An 18,787-nucleotide genomic window follows, 5' to 3' on the forward strand; every position below is an offset into this window, starting at 1 on the left:
CAGGAAGTTAGAAAAACCATGAAAATTCACTGTAATAGCAGGAAATGGTATTTTCTCTATACTTATAGTAAGCCTCACTTTATAAAAATGCAGCTTTTCAAAACAACATCTGTTTTTGAGGGGCAGGAGGTGGAGGTGGGAACATATCAGGATTGAACCCAGGGGCACTTTACTACTGAGCTACACTCAGCCCTTATTTATTTATTTTTTAAATTTTGAGAATGGGGTCTTACTAAGTTGGTTAGGGCCTTGCTATTTTGCAAGGGATCCTCCTGTCTCAGCCTCCCTAGTTGCTGGGATTATAGGCATGTGCTACTACACCCAGCAAAAGAACTTTATCCATGAAGTGTTTTAATTGGACAGATTTTAAAACTAATTTCCTTCAATGGCATGTTTTGTTTAGGAAAATGGAATAAGTTTACAATTTGATCAGAGCCCTAATAGTTTGTGATCATCATTTATTTCTTGTTGCTTTTTGAATTTAAAGCTGCTGCATTTGTTAACTTTGACTCTACTTAGTAGACTTATTTTTTTCTATACTGTTGAGTATTTCTTCATTATCAAAGACAACTGAAAATTACCTGGAGTTCATCTCTATACTTCACTCAGATAACATGACAGGTTCAGGACAGATATTTATAAAAATTTCTAGGCAACTTTACTAAGTATAAATCAAAATTTTTTTAAAAAACCATTGATTTTAGTTTCCATGAAAATTGTAAAAACTAAATGGTATAAAGTTTAAATTTCTGCAGAAATAATGACACATCTGTTATGATTAATCAAAGTTTACAAGAGGAGCTGATTTCAAAAGATACTTTCAAAAAGCAGAAGGACATTAAAAAGTGTTAAAGGAAAAATTGATGCTTATTAAAGATGGTAAAGAAGTCTTCACTCAAGATGGAGTACTGTAATGGAAGTTTCATAGTAGGGTAGTGAAATCAGGCTCAGTTCTGCATACGATGAGGACAAGGAGATTAATAGCCAAGGAGCAAGGTGGGAGTGAGTACCTGTAATGGTGAAACAATGATAGAGGGGAAATAGCTTGTGACTCCACACTTCAGTTTTCCCAGGGGTAAACAGCCATTTTTCCTTTTGCTTGGTAGCTTTAATCACCAGAAGTTATCATACAAAGCTCAAGGTCATATGGTCATGGGCAGGATATTCTGTCAGTTGTCCTGTATTATGCAACCAGGGAGGAAAGCCAGTGGTGCTCAATGTGAGGTACCACACTATCTGCTGAACACTGGACCCCAGCCACACTGATGGAGTAAGAGATTATCTACCAAAGAGGAGCCTTTGAAACCCATAGATTAGGCGTAAGTACAAACAATATTAAAATAATTTATTTACATATCACATCGATTTATTCTATTAATATATTGGCTAGGAGTGGTTCAAGCTGAGGACTCTGGATTCACATTAAAGTCAGAATTAGAATCCACCTTTTCCAAATATTACCCATATGACTTTGAACAAGTTACTTTACTGGGGATAATAGGATTATCTCATATATATATATATATTGTACTGACTATTAGATGAAATAAATTTTTAGTGCATCAATCTTAGCATAGAAAGAGATAGAAATTATTAACCATTGTTGTTACTATTTGTTCCTATATCTATGTAGTCTATTCCACTATATAACACCTAATTTATATTTAGCAAATATTACTGAATTTACTCTAAAAGTTCTTAATTGTCTTTTAAGTTTTTAGCTAATTCTAGAGAGAGACTCTTCCTATTTAGTAATTCAGTGTGCTGTTGGTCATGAAATCACAGCTTAGACATAAAAAAGCTGACAGAAGTAGCTATTCTATCTCCTACAGCAATCCACGGGTTGGCTTAGGATGAATGTACAGAAGTAGCATCTGAATATGCCTCTATCCTACAATTCAACTAAATTAAAAGGCCAGAGGATAACATTTGTCATGCTGTGTGTTGCAAAGCCTGGCTCACAATTATAACTTTTTGGAAAAATCTGAAAAGGCCCTAAGGATGCATTCAATCATTTTGAGAAAATGTTCTGAAGTCTTCATTTGGAATGTTTCTTAAGATAAGCAATCTTGGTCAGAGCCCACAAGGGGAAAACAGGCTATGACCAAATGGGCTTCAAGACACAAGCATATGGAGCACTTGATAATAGAATTGTTAATATTCATATCCATTCCAGGCCTCCAGACTGTTGTACTCCAGCTGCAGAGCACAGTGAAATACAAATCAGGGCCAATCCTGGATTACACCAAGAAATGCAAGTCCTAAATCTAGTCTGAAACATCAGAAGTGCCAAGCAATGCCACTTTTCTGATATGACAGGAGGATCCAAGAACCAGATAGAATAAATGTGGTCTCTAATCAGAAAGAGCCAAGGCCAAGAATGGCAATTTGGGAAGGAAACATAGATGGTCCAACACACTTCCAGCTGGCAGAAACATGTCATTTGGATCTCCTTTTAGAGAATGGAGCATATACTGTGAATGTTTATCTAGGAGCCTCTATTTCCAACTCAAGGATCATTAGTCTGCAGGCTAGAAGGACTCAGTGATTGCTAAGAATGGTTGGTATTCACTGAAAAGAAGTAAAGTACAATGGTTAGTGTGTATTCAGGAGCCACAGGATGTGGATTTAAATCCTGTTCTGCAGGCTGCTAGCTGTGTGACTGAAAACAGCCACTTACATTCCCTGTGCCTCCATTTTCTTAGCTGTATAAATAGATGGTGATACCTAAATCACAGAGTTGTCATGAAGATAAAGCAAGTTCTCTACAACAGCATAGAATGTCTTGTTTGGAGCATAGTAAGCACATAATTAGTGGTATAATTATTAGTGTTTAAGAAACTTAGAAAGTGCCATCATGCTTGATGCCTGATAGGACTCAAAAATTTTAAGTCAATATTTACCTAGAAGCTCTAAAATCCAGAAGTGGAGGCTAATGAGTTTCTTAGAGTGTTTCCATATGTATCTGGCCTTTATTCCAACTCATGGGGCAATTATAAAGGCGTATTCTCCTCTAAAAATTAAGTCAAACATCCAAACAAACATATTCAAACCACTCATTTATATTCTCAATAGACTCGAGCAATTATATCAGATTATTTGGGGCCCTCTTTTAATTTTTTTTTTAAATTTTGATGCTCTAACATATTTAGGTTCATAATTACCAGAACTTTGACATTATTCTGGGCCTGTCAGTGGGTATAAAATTGTGTTTGGGTCAGAAAAACCTCATGAGAATTTTAAACCTTTCACAAGTCTTCCATGGGAGCTTTGTTTATAAAGGACGACATTATGGGGAATTGATGTTGTTTTAACAGAAGGTTTCAGTTCTTGCCTTATTTCCTCTCTTCCCTATCTCTTTATTGTTGAATCTGCTAATGGGCTCTTTAGCAGGCTTTGGCCTGTTCAGTTGTTGAGCCAAGTCTCACTGGAGCAGGAAGTAAAGTTGGCCAAATCTTCTGAGGAGGCTTCAAATTGAGTCATGCTGGTAGATCCACCCTAGTGTGCTGGGGCCAGAGGAAGCCCCAGAAGCCTGAACAGCCACATCACCTCCTCCCTCCCACTCCTGCTGGGTCAGTGCAGGCCTGTGCCTCTTATTCTACTCTATAGAAAGCTTTGTGAGAGTAACAGAAGTCTTCCATTTCCTGCCAGCATGTTCATGCTAATAAATCTATTGCTGCAATATGCTCTACTTGATGATAAAATAAGTCTGGATGTGTGTGTGTGTGTGTATTAGGGAAAGGGCCTTGAAAGACAAATGGCTGAAGAAAATTTGAGGATGTGGTTAGATTTAGAACAAGCTCATTTTGGCACGTACATAACTTCTCATGTGTGGGATGATATAAGGGCTCCAAGATCAGCATAACAAAAATTCAGTTTCAAAATATGATGTAATATTTCGTGAAATCTTTCGGAGCGTTCACTGCTATTGTACACTCAATAAGTTATACACCTTTACTTGCTTATCTATTGAGCATATTCTCTGTGCCAGAAATCAGGGAATTGAGAGTGAGTGAAGTTAACCCACCTTAAGGAGCAAGAATGTTGGAGAAAGTTATTGAAATGCAGAGTTGGAGTGTACCTGTTATTGGAGGATGAATAAGAGAAGCATATTCTTTCTTTCAATGGATATTTATTGACACTACAGAATTGGGAATATAGTCATGAATAAAAAAATCCAGAACCTCTGCCTTAATAACATTATATCCTAGAGATAAGAACAGAAAAGCATTAGTAATAATTACCCTAAGGATTTTAGATGATGCTATGGAGCAAAGACAAATAAAGATGGACAGAAATTCATACAAGGGTGGATTCAACTGAGATAGGCTAGCCAGGGAATACCTGGGGGAAGAGGAGTGAGCTCAGATCTGATTGACAGAAGAGGACTTCAGACAGAAGGCCACCTGCAGAAGTCCTGGCATTTTGGAAGAATAGCAAGGAGACCAGGGTGGTTGGAGCAGAGATCCAGATAAAGAAGTACCAAGAGAAGAAGACAGAGCAGAACGGAATGGGGAGACCATAATGTGAAAAGCTCTTTGGACTTTGTAAGGAATTCACACTTTGCTAGACATGAGATAGAAATATGTAGGGATTGACATCATCTGATATATCCATACAGGGTCTCTTTGCCTGCTATGCTAAGAAGGAACTCAAGGACAAAGCCTGCCAATACACTGTTTAAATGCCTATTGTATGTCAGGGGCTGTGATAGCAACCCAGCCCTCAGACAGGCCAGCTAGTCATGGAAAGAAACTTGAACTGATTTTTCAAAATAATGTGAATATTTGATAAAAAAAAAAGATTGATTGTTGGCCATCTTGAGGTTTGTATTCTTCATTCTAGCAGTCATTTCTAATTGGGGTTTAAGGCTACAACACTTTTTCACCCTTTGACCAGGAAGCTTGGTGGGCTCCAAGGTTCATTTAAGAAATAGAGTTATAACCTAGGCCTAAACCAATGAGCAAATTTCATCCCTCTAGAACAGTTTCAAGGATGAGCATGTGACTGAAACCAATCAATGGAATTCCAATTTTAGTGGATCTTGTGCCTTGGAAATACTCTTGTGAGATGGATACAAATGATCTGGTTTTGCTGTGGCCATCTTGTGTTGACATAGGGACCAAAAATGAAATTCACCAGCTTGATGTTTGCATACATTTTTTTTCTTTGCTCAAATTCAGGAGAAACATGCATAGGCTTTTATTTTTATGTTAATTAAAAAATATTTTCTTATAATGTTGAATTGAATAGAAAACTTTAAAAAATAGTTTCTCATGCTCAGATGCCATTGTGTTGAGGGAAAGCAGAACCAACAAAAAGACACTTTTAAAAATCCTTCTTTATGGGGACAAAAATGCAAATTGTTGTAATATTAATAAAAGCTTAAACAGACAAAAAGCAAGACAAGAAATTTAAATGGAACATCCAGAATATGCAAATGAGAAAGTTGCTTCTCAAATCATAAAGGGTTCTGCTTGACTATCTTGAACACAAAAAGAGAAATGTGTGCCTTTTCTGAAATTAGAAACTATTGAAAATGCATCTAAATAAATCATTTTGATGATGGACCTTAAAAATTGCTTCTATGCTGAGACTCTGGTTTGATTTCATCTGACAAACTTAAGCTAAAATAATGGGTTGTTTAACTATTTACCCCATTCAAATACATGTCAACATCTCAGAGGTACTAGCTAATTTATACCTCCTGTATTTTATCCTTATCAATAGCTGTTTTTAAAATTGTATAATAAAATTTAAATGTAACACACTACATACATATACCATATATTGTTAAACAAAATCTTGCAACAAGTAACTTTAATAGAATTTACTTGAGCTAGGTATAATTTCCAAATTAGGCAGCAGAAAAGTTCATGGTAGAGTTCATAGGCAGGAAGCATTAACGGACAGAAAATGGAGATGAGGAACAGACACAGCTTTTTTTGATTCCAGTTTGGTGATTGCATTATTTGGGCATGGTCTGAGCCTGTGATTGGTTGAAGCTCTTCTGCTGTGATTGGCTGAGACTCAGCTAATTGTTACAAAAAAAATTCAAGCTTTTAGCTTGACTATGTACTAATAAGTTTATTACACTGCCGCAGTCTGGCTGAGCACAATTCAGGAGCCACTTGTCAAAAGAAACTAACTCTATTTTTAGAACAACAAATGCCAAACAAAACAGCTCCTCAGGAAAAAACCCTCAGAGCCCAACTGCCACCACTGGCTTCCACAAGCCTCTCACCCACACAAGCTTCTCCACCTCCCACAATCCTCCTGTTCTTGAGGCCGATTGGCTGGGTTGCGTGGGTGGAGCCAAAGAAGTCCCCCAATGAGCAGCTCCGTGGTGGAGCCAATCAGCTAGATGTTGCTGGGGCCGCTGTGAGCCAATCATCAGCTGGCAGTCTGAAGGGCAGGGAAACAGCCCAATGAGCATCACCGCAGAGGAGCCAATCAGCTAGATGTTGCTGGGGCCGCTGTGAGCCAATCATCAGCCGGCAGCTGGAAGTTTGCTGGCAGCTGGAAGTTTGCTGGGGCTCCTTTGGCTGTGGCTCTCAACATTACACAGGGATTCAGGTTGTGAAGTCAGTATTAGTTGTATAATTTCATGATATATAGCAAAACTGAAGGTTAATTTTAACCCCAAACCATTTATTAAGTTCACTCTAAATGTCAGAAATTTTACATCTTCTTCATAATCCTTCTAACAAGCCTTCAATTATATCATATTTATAGATAATTAAATTAAGACATAGAGAAATAAGTTAATTTGCTTAATGTCAATGCAAAACAATTGGGAAATGAGAGATTTGGAGGAAGTTTGTTGTTGGTTCATTTATTTACTTATTTTTGCTATGAATTGTACTAAGTGGTTTACATGTGTTACTTCATTGAATCTTTATAGTGATCCTTTAAACAATAAGTAAATTTAAGAAGAAATAATAAAGATAAAGGCATGGTCTGTCTGACTATAGGGTCAATGATCTTAATAATATATAGGTTATTGTGTTTCTATTTGCCTTCTGAATTTCTCACTTGAGAATGTTTTTTAAGTTTAAAATAGGTTGTATTCTTGTTTCTCATTTATTAACTCTCAAACAAATGCAAAGTAGTGATACTACTTTCAAAATTTCAAGATAAGATCAAAGATGAGCATTTCCTATAGAACAATAGTGTCAAAGTTGATGTGAGTCAGCTTTCAGGTTATAGTACATCAAGCTTTGACAGCCTTCAGATCCTTCCCTTTCCACAAAATATCATTCGGATATCCTGATACTTAGCTATTTGTATTGTGATTAATACAGCAGACATTGGATTGAGATGACTTGCATTAAGACTTTTAGTTTCATAAGTTAGTATTTTTTAATTGATTTTATTACTTTTTAAAAATACACAACAGAGGAACGCATTACAATCCTTATTACACACATAGAGCACAATGTTTTTGTATCTTTGTATATAAAGTATGTTCACATCAATTTGTGCCATTATACATGCGCTTTTTTGCATTACAATTCTTAATATATATAGATACCACATTTTTTCATATCTCTGTTTGTATACAAGATATGTTGATACCCAATTCAAGTCTTCATACATGTACTTTGGATAATGATGACCATCACATTCCACCATCCTTGCTAATCCCCTTCCCCCTCTCTTTCCCTCCTACCCCTCTTCCCTATCTAGAATTCATCTAATCCTCCCATGCTCTCCCTCCCTACCTCACTATGAGTCACCCCCATTATATCAGATAAAACATTTGGCACTTATTTTTTTTGGAATTGGCTGACTTCACTTAGCATTATCTTCTCCAACGCCATACATTTACCTGCAAATGCTATGATTTTGTTCTTTTTTAACGCTGAGTAATGTGACCGGTCAATTAGGACACCTCACAGGTCTAAAAAGGATTCTGACCACCTTAAAGGATACATAGTTAAACCTGTATCATCCTAGTCAAGTTCACAATTTCCATCACAGTAAACATGAGAAAATACAGTGGCAAATTCATTGCATGGAATTATTTCACAAATAGTATTAATAAAAGAAATATGTCAAATGAGAGTTTTATCTCTTAAAAATCTTTGAAGATATATATATATATATATAAATACACTTTTTGTAAACCTTCAAAAGCAATTATGGAGGTTAAACAATAGTACTAAACACTAAATTTTAATAAATAAGAACTAAGATTACTAGTATTTGTGTCTCAGTTTTCAAATGGCCTATTTATATTATGATGTATGAACAAATTCTAAATTGACATAAGACTAAAAGATAACTTGGATGAAGTATTAAAAGTAGGTTTTTTGTCATAGAGGATTATCTTTTTTTTTATTAAAGCAGTGCTTCTATCTTAGATGGAATTTTCAAACTTTTTTTTATACAAGAGGGTTTTCTTTTTCTAAGATGCACATACTTTTTTAACTTATTGATAATATTTTATGTAATTTTTTGATAATACTGGGGATTGAACCCAGAAGTTCTGTATCATTGAGATACATCCCCAGGCCTATTTGTTTGTTTGGTTTTTGCTTTTTTAAAAATTTATATATGACAGCAGAATGTATTACAATTCTTATTACACATATAGAGCACAATTTTTCATATCTCTGTTTGTATACAAAGTATATTCACACCAATTCATGTCTTCATACATGTATTTTGGATAATAATGTCCATCACATTCCACCATCATTTCTAACCCTATGCCCCGACTCTGCCCCTCCCACCCCTCTGCCCTATCTAGAGTTCTCCCATGCTCCCTCTACAAATCAGCCTACACTACAAATCAGCCTCCTTATATCAGAGAAAACATTTGGCATTTGTTTTTTGGGGGATTAGCTAACTTAATTTAGCATTATCTTCTCTAATTCTATCGATTTACCTGCAAATACCATGATTTTATTCTCTTTTATTGCTAAGTAATATTCCATTGTGTATATATGCCACATTTTTTTTTTATCCAGTCATCTACTGAAGGGCATCTAGGTTGGTTCCACAGTTTAGCTGTTGTGAATTTTGCTGCTAAAAACATTGGTGTGGCTGTGGTTCCTGTAGTATGCTGTTTTTAAATCTTTTGGGTATAGTCCAAGGAGAGGGATAGCTAGGTCAAATGGGGTTCCATTCCCAATTTTCTAAGAAATATCCATACTGCTTTCCATATTGGCTGCACCAATTTGCAGTTACACCAGCAATGTATGAGTGTACCGTTTTCCCCACATCCTCACCAACACTTATTGTTGTTTGTTTTCATAATAGCTGCCATTCTGACTAGAGCGAGATGAAATCTTAGAGTGGTTTTGATTTGCATTTCTCTAATTGCTAGAGATAATGAATATTTTTTTCATATTTTGTTGACTGATGGTATGTCTTATTCTGAGAAGTGTCTGTTCAGGTCCATGGCCCATTATTGATTGAGTTATTTGTTTTTTTGGTGTCTAGCTTTTTGAGGTTTTTATATACCCTAGAGATTAGTGCTCTGTCTGATGTGTGAGGGTATTTATTTATTTTGAGACAGCGTTTCACTAAGTTACTGAAGCTAGTCTTGGACTTGAAGTCCACCTGCTTCAGTCTCCCAAGTGACTAGGATTACATATTTTATGTATTCTTGAGACAATCCAGACAGAAAGAAAAATTACAATCAAATTATTATTTTTTTGTATTTTACTTGCTAAAATGTTTATAAATATTCTAGAAAGAAATACCATTGTTATCTTTTCTTCCAATCATACTCAAATAGTGTCTTTTAATTAAAAAGATTATAGCTAAGATTTAAGACTTGGTAAGTATTAGATTCTCATGAGGCTAATAGAAATCGAACCCCAGCTTGGGGTCTCATGTTTGGTATGGCTTCTTTTTTTTTTTTTTTTTTTCCTATCCAGCAACTTTATATTTTTTTTATTTTTTTAATTGTTGGTCGTTCAAAACATTACATAGTTCTTAATACATCATATTTCACAGTTTGATTCAAGTGGGTTATGAACTCCCAATTTTACCCCGTATACAGATTGCTGTATCACATCAGTTACCCTTCCATTGATTGACATATTGCCTTTCTAGTGTCTGATGTATTCTGCTGTCTGTCTTATTCTCTACTATCCCCCCTCCCCTCCCCTCCCCTCCCCTTTTCTCTCTCTACCCCTTCTACTGTAAATCATTTCTTCCATTTGTATTATCTAACTGTATCTCTTTCCTAGCCATATTTATTGCTTTTGTTGTTTGTAATTTTCTCTGTCCTTTCAAAACTTGTTATCTTTTTAGGACCAATAAACAAATTCATCAACATTCAAATGAAAAAACATATTAGTGGTCTAATATCAGCTTCATATTTCTTAGGGACTAGAAAGCTAAAAATTAACACAAGAAATAATAATTGTGTAATTTCAGGATTACACATTCCTCTACAAATATTTATTGAAACTCTAGAGCACTAAGAGTGAACAGTGGTTAAAAGCACAAATTCTAGAGCCAGTGTGCCTGGTTTAAATTTTAATTCAGGGTCTACCACTTGCCATCTATGGATGATGTTGAGTTGAGTTACATGATTTTCTTGCTCCTGTTTCCTCACCTGTATAAGTGAGGATAATACTAATCTCATGTATATAGAAGGTAGTTGAAAGGATTGAATGAGTTGTTCTAAGTAAAAGAGTAGAGCAGTGCCTGCCATGTGTCAAGGGTTCGGTCTACAGTAGTTAGCTATTATCCTTATCATTGTAATTATGAGGATGAGCCCAATATGGTTCCTGCCCATATAGTGCTAACGAGAGATATTTTACAGAGCAGAATTGATTTTCATGAAAGAATTATTATGTTCCAGGTACAATAGTAATCATTTTCTGTTTATTTTATTGTTTATTTCTCATAATAACTATGTCAAAGAAGGTTTATTCTTTCTGATTTGGAGGTGAGAAAATTAAAGCTTACAGTGATAAAGTAATTTTTTCAGAGGTTCAATTAGTAAGTGAGGAAATCATAATTCAAACCATATTTCTGTTCACTTCAGTACATAAACCTGGTCATTTAGAGAGCCATTTACTTAATAGGAAGGTGGTATATCATAGTGGTTGAATTCTGAAGTGAGCATATGAATTCTTGGGCAATTTAATTTCTCTGTGCTTCAGTTTTCCCAATTATAAAATGATGATTTTACCTGAAGACAGGATTGATATAAAGACTGGATGAGATAAAATGTATTTAATTTGTACAAGTGCTCATTTTTATTTAATTTGTTAAAAAACTTGAATGGTATAAGTAGTATCTATTCTCTTTCTGACCTCATGTCAAAACCAAGTTCCTATAAATTATGGTATAAGTACCAGATGGCTATTTGGCTAGCTGAAGAAAATTAGACTTTTACTGTTAGTCATCTATAAAGACCAGAACCTTCTAGGCAGAGCTGATGTTCACCACTACTATGAACATATCATTCATTAAAAAGTTGAAATATAAGGCATCAGTACCAGATGGTAAATGGTTTACTGTATGGAACCCAAATGTCTATAAAGTACATATTGGGGCTTAGAGCATTCTGCAAATGAGGGTCACCCTAGCTAGCTGCAGAGTGGTCTCAAATAGGAGGGGCATTTGTATCTGTGTGCACATCTCCTGATGCTGGCAGGGGTGGGGTGTGGGGCTCAGCATCAATATGGGTGATAAGGGGAGACTGGCCAGATGGTGATGATAACAGAATGCTGGGTGGGTCCAAGTTTCAGGCTGTCTGGGTATAGACTCAGCATACCTAGCCTCTTGATGGCAGTCAAAAACTACAAGTGAATCTAATGACTATCAGTTTAATAAAGCAAGAGGCAAGATTTCTGTCTTATAGTTCAGACAGGGACATCTTTTTAAACTACTGACAAAAGAGAGTGATGGAATATTTTAAAATTATTTATTGAAAAATACTATATTAAAGTTTTATTTCCAGTTGTTAAATATTCTTGCATATACCTAAATATGGGTATTAGACCATGATGCAAGATTAGCATGTCTCATATGGGTTTAAAACACATTTCTTCAAAGAAGAATAATCTCTTTAAAATAATCTCTTTAAAAAACTCAGAACTTTAATGGTTTCTTAGGCAATTTGTGGAAGTACTGGTCAGAAAGCAATAAAGCACTTCGCTGTCATGTATGTAAAAAATAAAACAACAACAACAACAAAAAACTAAAAATACAGCAAGAAAAATTGATTTTATATCATAATGGGAACATCATTTTAAATTATTGAATAAAACAAGCAAGGTAGGAATCTGTAGCTTCAAAGAATACTCTAAAATTGACAAGGGCTGATAGTGAGTTGTTAGTTGTTAGAGTTCTCAGAGAAACAGAACCAACAGGTGATTATATATATATATATATATATATATATAATCATTTCTCTCTATCTGTCTATCTCTCTCTCTCTCTCTCTCTCTCTCTCTCTCTCTCTCTATATATATATATATATATATATATAATCTATATATCAGACTGACAATGATGGAAAGCTGGAGAACTGGAGGAACCAGTAGCTGCTCAGTCTAAGAAGCTGGAGCCTCAGAACCAGAGGAACCCATGATGCTGTCCTGGTCCAGGACAGAAAACCTGGAAACTCCCTGGAGAGTCACCAGTGAGAACCTGCTCTGAAGAGTGAAGAAGTTGGAGTCTCATGTCCTCATGCCAACACAGCAGCAATGGAACCCACTCCAAAGAAGAATGGGGGATCCTCTCTGCTGCTGCCTCCTTGATCTTTCACCTTTTTGTTCTGTCCAGGCCCCTAACATATAGGACTGTGCTATCCACATTTAGGGTAGGTCTTTCCCTCGGTTTGCTGTCCCTCGTGTCAATGATTCCTAGAAGCACCCTCCTTGACACACCCAGAAACCTCTTAATCTTGAGCATCTCTGAATCCAATCAAGTTGACAATTCAGATTAACCACAGTGAGTTTATTGAAAAATTTTCACATAACTTGTCTTTGTCTGCTAATAGTATCTCTCCCTTTCCCATATCGAGTACTAAAGTGGTTCAATTCCCATTCAGGGTTGACAAGTTTGCACTTGGTCAGTAGTAATAAGTGGCAGAAAGTGTATCATTAGAGGGAGAGATTCAAACCAGTCTTAGAATGATCTAGTTTTCTGAACCCAAATTTGGATACCTGGATAGACCATGGTTCCTTGATTCTTCAAGTATCTACACAGATCTCCAACTCATGAAGCTCAGTCTAATTTAATCTGGAGGCCAGGCTGTCCAACAGTAACACTATCATGCAGCAAGAGCTACAGAGGTGGCCAGAAAAGATAACCCTCTGCCCTTTAGGAGGAGGGAATCAAGGCTGAGGAGAGTCTTAGTTCAGTCTTGGAAGAAAATATCTTTTCTTCTCAGGCAGTCCTTCGGGCTACAGGAAGGGCCTTCCAGGTCAACATAGGCACAAAAACATGAAACTGTTGGAGAACGTAGTCTGCCACACAACTGGAAAATTTGGTCTTCTCTGGGCATATGCACCTCAAGATTTTTTATTTGTAAACTTTGGAATCTGATCTATCTTGATGTTCTGTTGTCCTATCCAAGTGCCTTGGTTCTACTAGTCGTAGGACTCCTGCAACACAGCAGATTGGTTTTCTTCATGTAAGGGAAGAAATTGCTTTGTCCTTTTTCTTCTTAATAAACATGCAAACTTTGTTCCATTTGTGGGGCTCACCTCCCAGCCTGTGTTCAATTTTCTCGGTAAGCTACCTTTGCAAATAAACCAGGGACTGAATCACAGCTATCACAGGCATGAGATGAAAGGAGCCACGTGCATTAAGAGATTCCTTAAAGATCCAGCCAGCCTTCATTTCCTCTCACGATGGGAAGCTTTGGGCCTCTACTGACCAGGATGTAACCACAACAAAACAACATCTCTCTGTGTGTGGGTTTTAAAAATAAACCGAAGTGATTTGTACATACAAATGGCTTCTCAGAAAAAGGAGTGTGGAAAAGCCAAGTTGGAAAAAAAAACAAACAATACTTGAAACCTTTCCCTCTTTTCTTTCCCAACAGGTTTTCTTTCTCAGAACTCTTGTCTGGAAAACTCATCTATTGTTGCTTTGCATACTGAGTAAGTCCAACTCCCCTTCCTCAGGGTTTGCTTAGGATTCTAATGATATTATAGATGGTGCAGATATAACAGAGAGAGAGGCTAGAATCTGGAGCCCTTGCAAAGACAACTGAAAACTTCCAGGCTTTTAAAAACTAAATGCAAATAATATGCATTTGCTTTCTTGGCTACATTATTGACAACATAAACGACTCTTTGGAGGCTTGCAAGTTGGGGTCAATCATGTCATCTTGCATTTTTTAGGAGAGTTAAATCAACTGATTAATGATAAAAGAATATAGCCACTCACTTGGTGCTTCATTTGCATAGCTTATCAGTAGGAGATTTGTTAGTAATTTGCATAATCTACTGCCTTCACAATTAGGATTAAGAGGAGAAATCATCAAAGGCTATAAACAATGGTTAACAGCTGAATCTAGTATAGAAGGGAAGTTAGATATCTAGAGTACCATCATTAACAAAATTTTAAAAAAATTATTAAAATGACTAGTCAGTACAAATTTGCCAAGTTATACAGCCTTCACATTTTAAAATGTTTAGATTTTATAATCATCTTTGAATGAAGTCAGTATTCATAGGCACTTGTGAAGAGTAAATAATTAGGTCAAAGAACTAGTTGAGACATACTTTATGTTCAAATTTAATTTGTTACAGAAGATGCTTTTAACTTATAAGAATCTCCAAGAACATGAAAATTATAAATTACAAGGCATTTATGCTAAAATGATATATTTATAGGAGATAGTGCTGAAAGCACTAAAGTATCTCGTTAAATAATAAATGCTTCAGTCGATGGCCCAGTTATTTTGTTTATACAAGTATTAGAACTCTGACAAATGCACGATTATTCTTCCAACTACTTAGATAGTTATCTTTATAATTTTCAACTAATATCTTCAGAATAGTGTTGAGGTAATAAATAATGGCTTTATAAGTCAATCAACATTTAAAATTTTGCTGTTATTTCTGATGTTGAGAAGTTGGTTTAAAATTGGTGAATCCAAGGGAAAACCTGAATAAACCATCTAGCTTCTTTTGTTTTCAGTTACTTGCTTTTATTGCCAATTTTGGGAGTCAGAGAGCTAAGCAGTATTTCTCCATTGGCGTTGCTATTGGTAACATCTCTGACTTATTGTTGTAATTGCTTCAGTATTTTCTTAGGAATTCAAAGGTTGCTTTAGCCTATCTCAAACTGGTTAAAAACACCTACCCTTGACTTGGGTCCAGTGTTATCCAGTGGGTAACTTTCTGACATCAGAGGGCCAAAACCCTAACCCTATATCACACTTACTCAGCTATTTTCTGAACAAGGCCAATGAAAAGCTATAAATTTGTTCAGGAATGTGTAGACCACCATTACAACCCCTTTCCTTACTCCAGGCATCTTTACCCCACCCCCTACCTTAGGTAACCCTATTTTCTTCATCCCATGAACACCACTAAAGTCTATTTACTGGGAAGTGGATTTGAAGTGGATTTGAGATTTGAAGCTGCCACCTTGTCTCAGGACTGGTGCTGCATGAGTAAAATCTCTTTTGCAAAACTTGTTTTGTTTCAGTGATCTGCATTCTGTATTGTGGACAAAATGGGCCTCATTTGGTAACACCGGGAGAGCAAAAATACTTATGTGAAATGAAACAAAACATCAAAATAGATTAGATCCTAAGACTTTTAAATGAATTGTTATTTTTTAAGATGGAAGATGTTAAATTTTCTAGTCACATAGCAGTCAGGTTCTCAATTGATACATTTGTACCTGTATCGGCCTGGAATTCCCTTCCAACAGCCCTAATCTTTGTTTCTAAACCTTTCTTCTTGAAAGACTAGGCTAAGAAATTTAACTCTTTTCCCTACAAAGGATAAAGAATTGTCTTATCTTGCACCTTCATAGTAATTTCACCATACAATTGTACTGTAATAATGTGCCTATGATGTTGTTTTTCCCAGGACTCACTTTATAAAATCATTAGGTTTTTCAAATGAAATATTTTCCTAATTCATAATCTTCAAGTTCAAGGAACATGCTGGCATTAAAAAAATGGAAATTTTATTGTAAGCCTTTATGCACCTTTTTGATTAGATTCACAGAAACTTGAATTTTGGCTGCATATGGCATTTCTTTAAAAAATATGCTTAAGAATATAATTTGGTAGTTAAAAAATACACTGCAGAGTTTGAAAAACTAGAAATAATTTTCTAAAGATTTTCATTTTTTTCTATTATTCATACTGGTAAAAATAGAACTAATTTAAAAAGAATAATTATGAATATAACTTGTATCTTTTTATTTAAAATGAAAATGATGGATTCATTGAATTTATCAACTTTTCATAGAAATATGCAGAAATAAGACATTGTATTTAGAGTCTACCTGGTAAAAATAAGCATTATAAAAATGCCTTTTGTAAATTAAAAAAACTCTTACATTTCCCCCTCCACAATTTGCTTTCTCCAGGTCTTCCAATTTCAGTAAATCATCAAGGTCCTGCCAGTTGCTGAATTTAAACCCCAGGAAGCACTTTGATTTTTCTTTTTGTACTCCCCACTTAGTGAGATGCTCCCTTTGTTTGGCACAGTCTCCTTACAGATCTTGAAGGTTCCTTGGGTGTTGGCCTTTTTGTAGAACACTGCAGACCACTGAGTCTAAATTAGTGCTCCTGTGCCTGCATAGGTACTCAGAGCACTGGGTCACCTTACACTGTTTTTTTTTCCCCCTTGCACTTTGACACCATCTGAAATTATTTTGCTCATTGCTATGATTACTGTTTTCTATTCTATCCCACCCCCAAAAATAAGGCCACAAAAAAGAAAGACCTTTGCATGCTTGGTCTCTCCAGGGCAAGCTTAGTACAATGTTTCTGTCTAAATCTTACTCGAAAATATATTTTCAGGACAGATTTTTAAACATTTATTTCATTCAGCAAGTGCCTCGTTTGTGCCTAGTACTGTGTGAGGAAAAATTAAGTGACATCAGTAGTGAAAGATAGACACTTTATCGCTTTCAACTAACCCAGTGAAGTTAGACACCTTGACATACACCTTGACATATTCCTTTCTTCATTCCCATCTCTATCTCCTCTCTGGAACCTTGTACCCCAGAAGTTGGTCCATCAGTATGGAAACAGCACTGGCTACAGGAGTTAGATGAGTTTGTGACTTCCAAACTGTGACCTTCGACAGGTTGTTTAGACTCATAAATGTTATTTCTTCATCTGAAAAAAAAAACAGAAAAAAAAGTTTTAAAGTTTACTGGTTATTGTGAAAACTGAATATAACAATGAATGTTTCAATAAATATGCTTAGCACATTACTGGCTTCCAATAAATGAAACTTTTACTACTATTATCTCATGAAATGATCTGATATCAGTCATACCCCAAGCCAACTTTCTTTTAAATAGTGTTTGCATAGGACCAATTTTCGAAAGAAGAATTGGCAACTGGACAGCATGCTGAAATACAACACGTAGTATATTTTTAAAGGTCTGGTTCCTTTCCTTTCCTTAAGAATAAAGCAAGCAATAATCATGATGCTGATTCATGTTGCTTCCTGAGGTGGCAGCCAGACCCATGGCAGGCCTGGAGGCAGCAGTCTGTCAGTAATGCCCAATTAGTAATGAACTGCAGTCATATCAGAAAAGTGTGCATCAGTTCACAGTGGGGAGGGGGGAGTGGTGAGGTCAAGTAGCTGGCTGAGGTGGTAGTAGCCAGGAGACCGAAGCAGAGAGAAAGAATGGTCAATTCATTGCCATCCAAGAGGGATTTAAACTATACCTATGTTACTAAGAAAAATATCTAGAGCTGAAAGAATGTCTCTGAGGCCACAGGACCAACCAAAAGTAGAAGCTGAAGTCAGCAGCAGTGGAGTCGATGTTGTCATTGAATAAATTAATATCCAGCAGGACTACTATAATTTACTGCCTGATAGATAGCCTTTCTTTATTTAAAACAAACTCGTGTAATGAGTAAGTTGCTTTGACAAAAGGATCTAAAGCAAATTAAGTTTCATTTTTTTTTTTTTAGGTTTAAATCACCTCTTTTTTACTTTGTTCTCTGATTAGGACTCCTAGCAAAATAACAGTGTCAAGAACACATGGTCACCAAGAGACACCAGCACCCAAAGGCATGTGAATGTGACTGTGTTGGGACGAGGGGTGCTTTTTCTTATAGCTACCTCTCTGATCTCAGGAGAACTTGAATCCACCTCCACATATGTGACCAGATACCTAAAGATTAATCCACTCTTTTTTCTCCTATTCTGACTGGCCTTGGGATCCCGGTTCTCTTCTACATTTGAGCTGTTGCAAGGGAACCAGAAAGAAATTTCTTTTTCCCTGAAATTGCCCAATGCTGAATTTCTCCAGATTGACTAACACCAACACCAAGAGGATAGTTCGGTTTAAAAACAAATCCAGGTTTAGTTCAGATTGAATCTAACTGGACTCTAAATTAGACTTGGTTTTTTATGGCCATCTAATGTCTTCCTTGGAGCTATCCCCCAAATACGAGGTATATGTGGAATGGGGAGTCTCAGTATGACCGTAACAGAAACAAGTTGCCCTAGGCTTCCTAGTCTGGCATGCCCAAACCTCTCCAAAGACAATGGGGAGGAAACAAGTTTCAGAGTGCTTCATGCCCCATGGAAATTACCTATAACTATTTTTTCAAATATGATAGTTACTAACCACATATGACTCTTAAAAT

General features: G+C 36.1%; 1 long non-coding RNA gene across 1 annotated transcript in view; it reads left to right on the top strand.

Annotated features, from left to right (window-relative positions):
- LOC113191641 (uncharacterized) overlaps window positions 1-15,336 on the top strand; it is a 42,213-nt gene extending 26,877 nt beyond the window's left edge. The window contains exon 3 of the long non-coding RNA XR_003301917.2: window positions 12,477-15,336. This is a non-coding gene — a long non-coding RNA (uncharacterized LOC113191641). The remainder of the gene's footprint in view (window positions 1-12,476) is intronic.
- The last annotated feature ends 3,451 nt before the right edge of the window (window positions 15,337-18,787 follow it).

The sequence above is a fragment of the Urocitellus parryii genome, chromosome 5, assembly GCF_045843805.1.
Source record: "Urocitellus parryii isolate mUroPar1 chromosome 5, mUroPar1.hap1, whole genome shotgun sequence".
Taxonomy (NCBI): domain Eukaryota; kingdom Metazoa; phylum Chordata; class Mammalia; order Rodentia; family Sciuridae; genus Urocitellus; species Urocitellus parryii.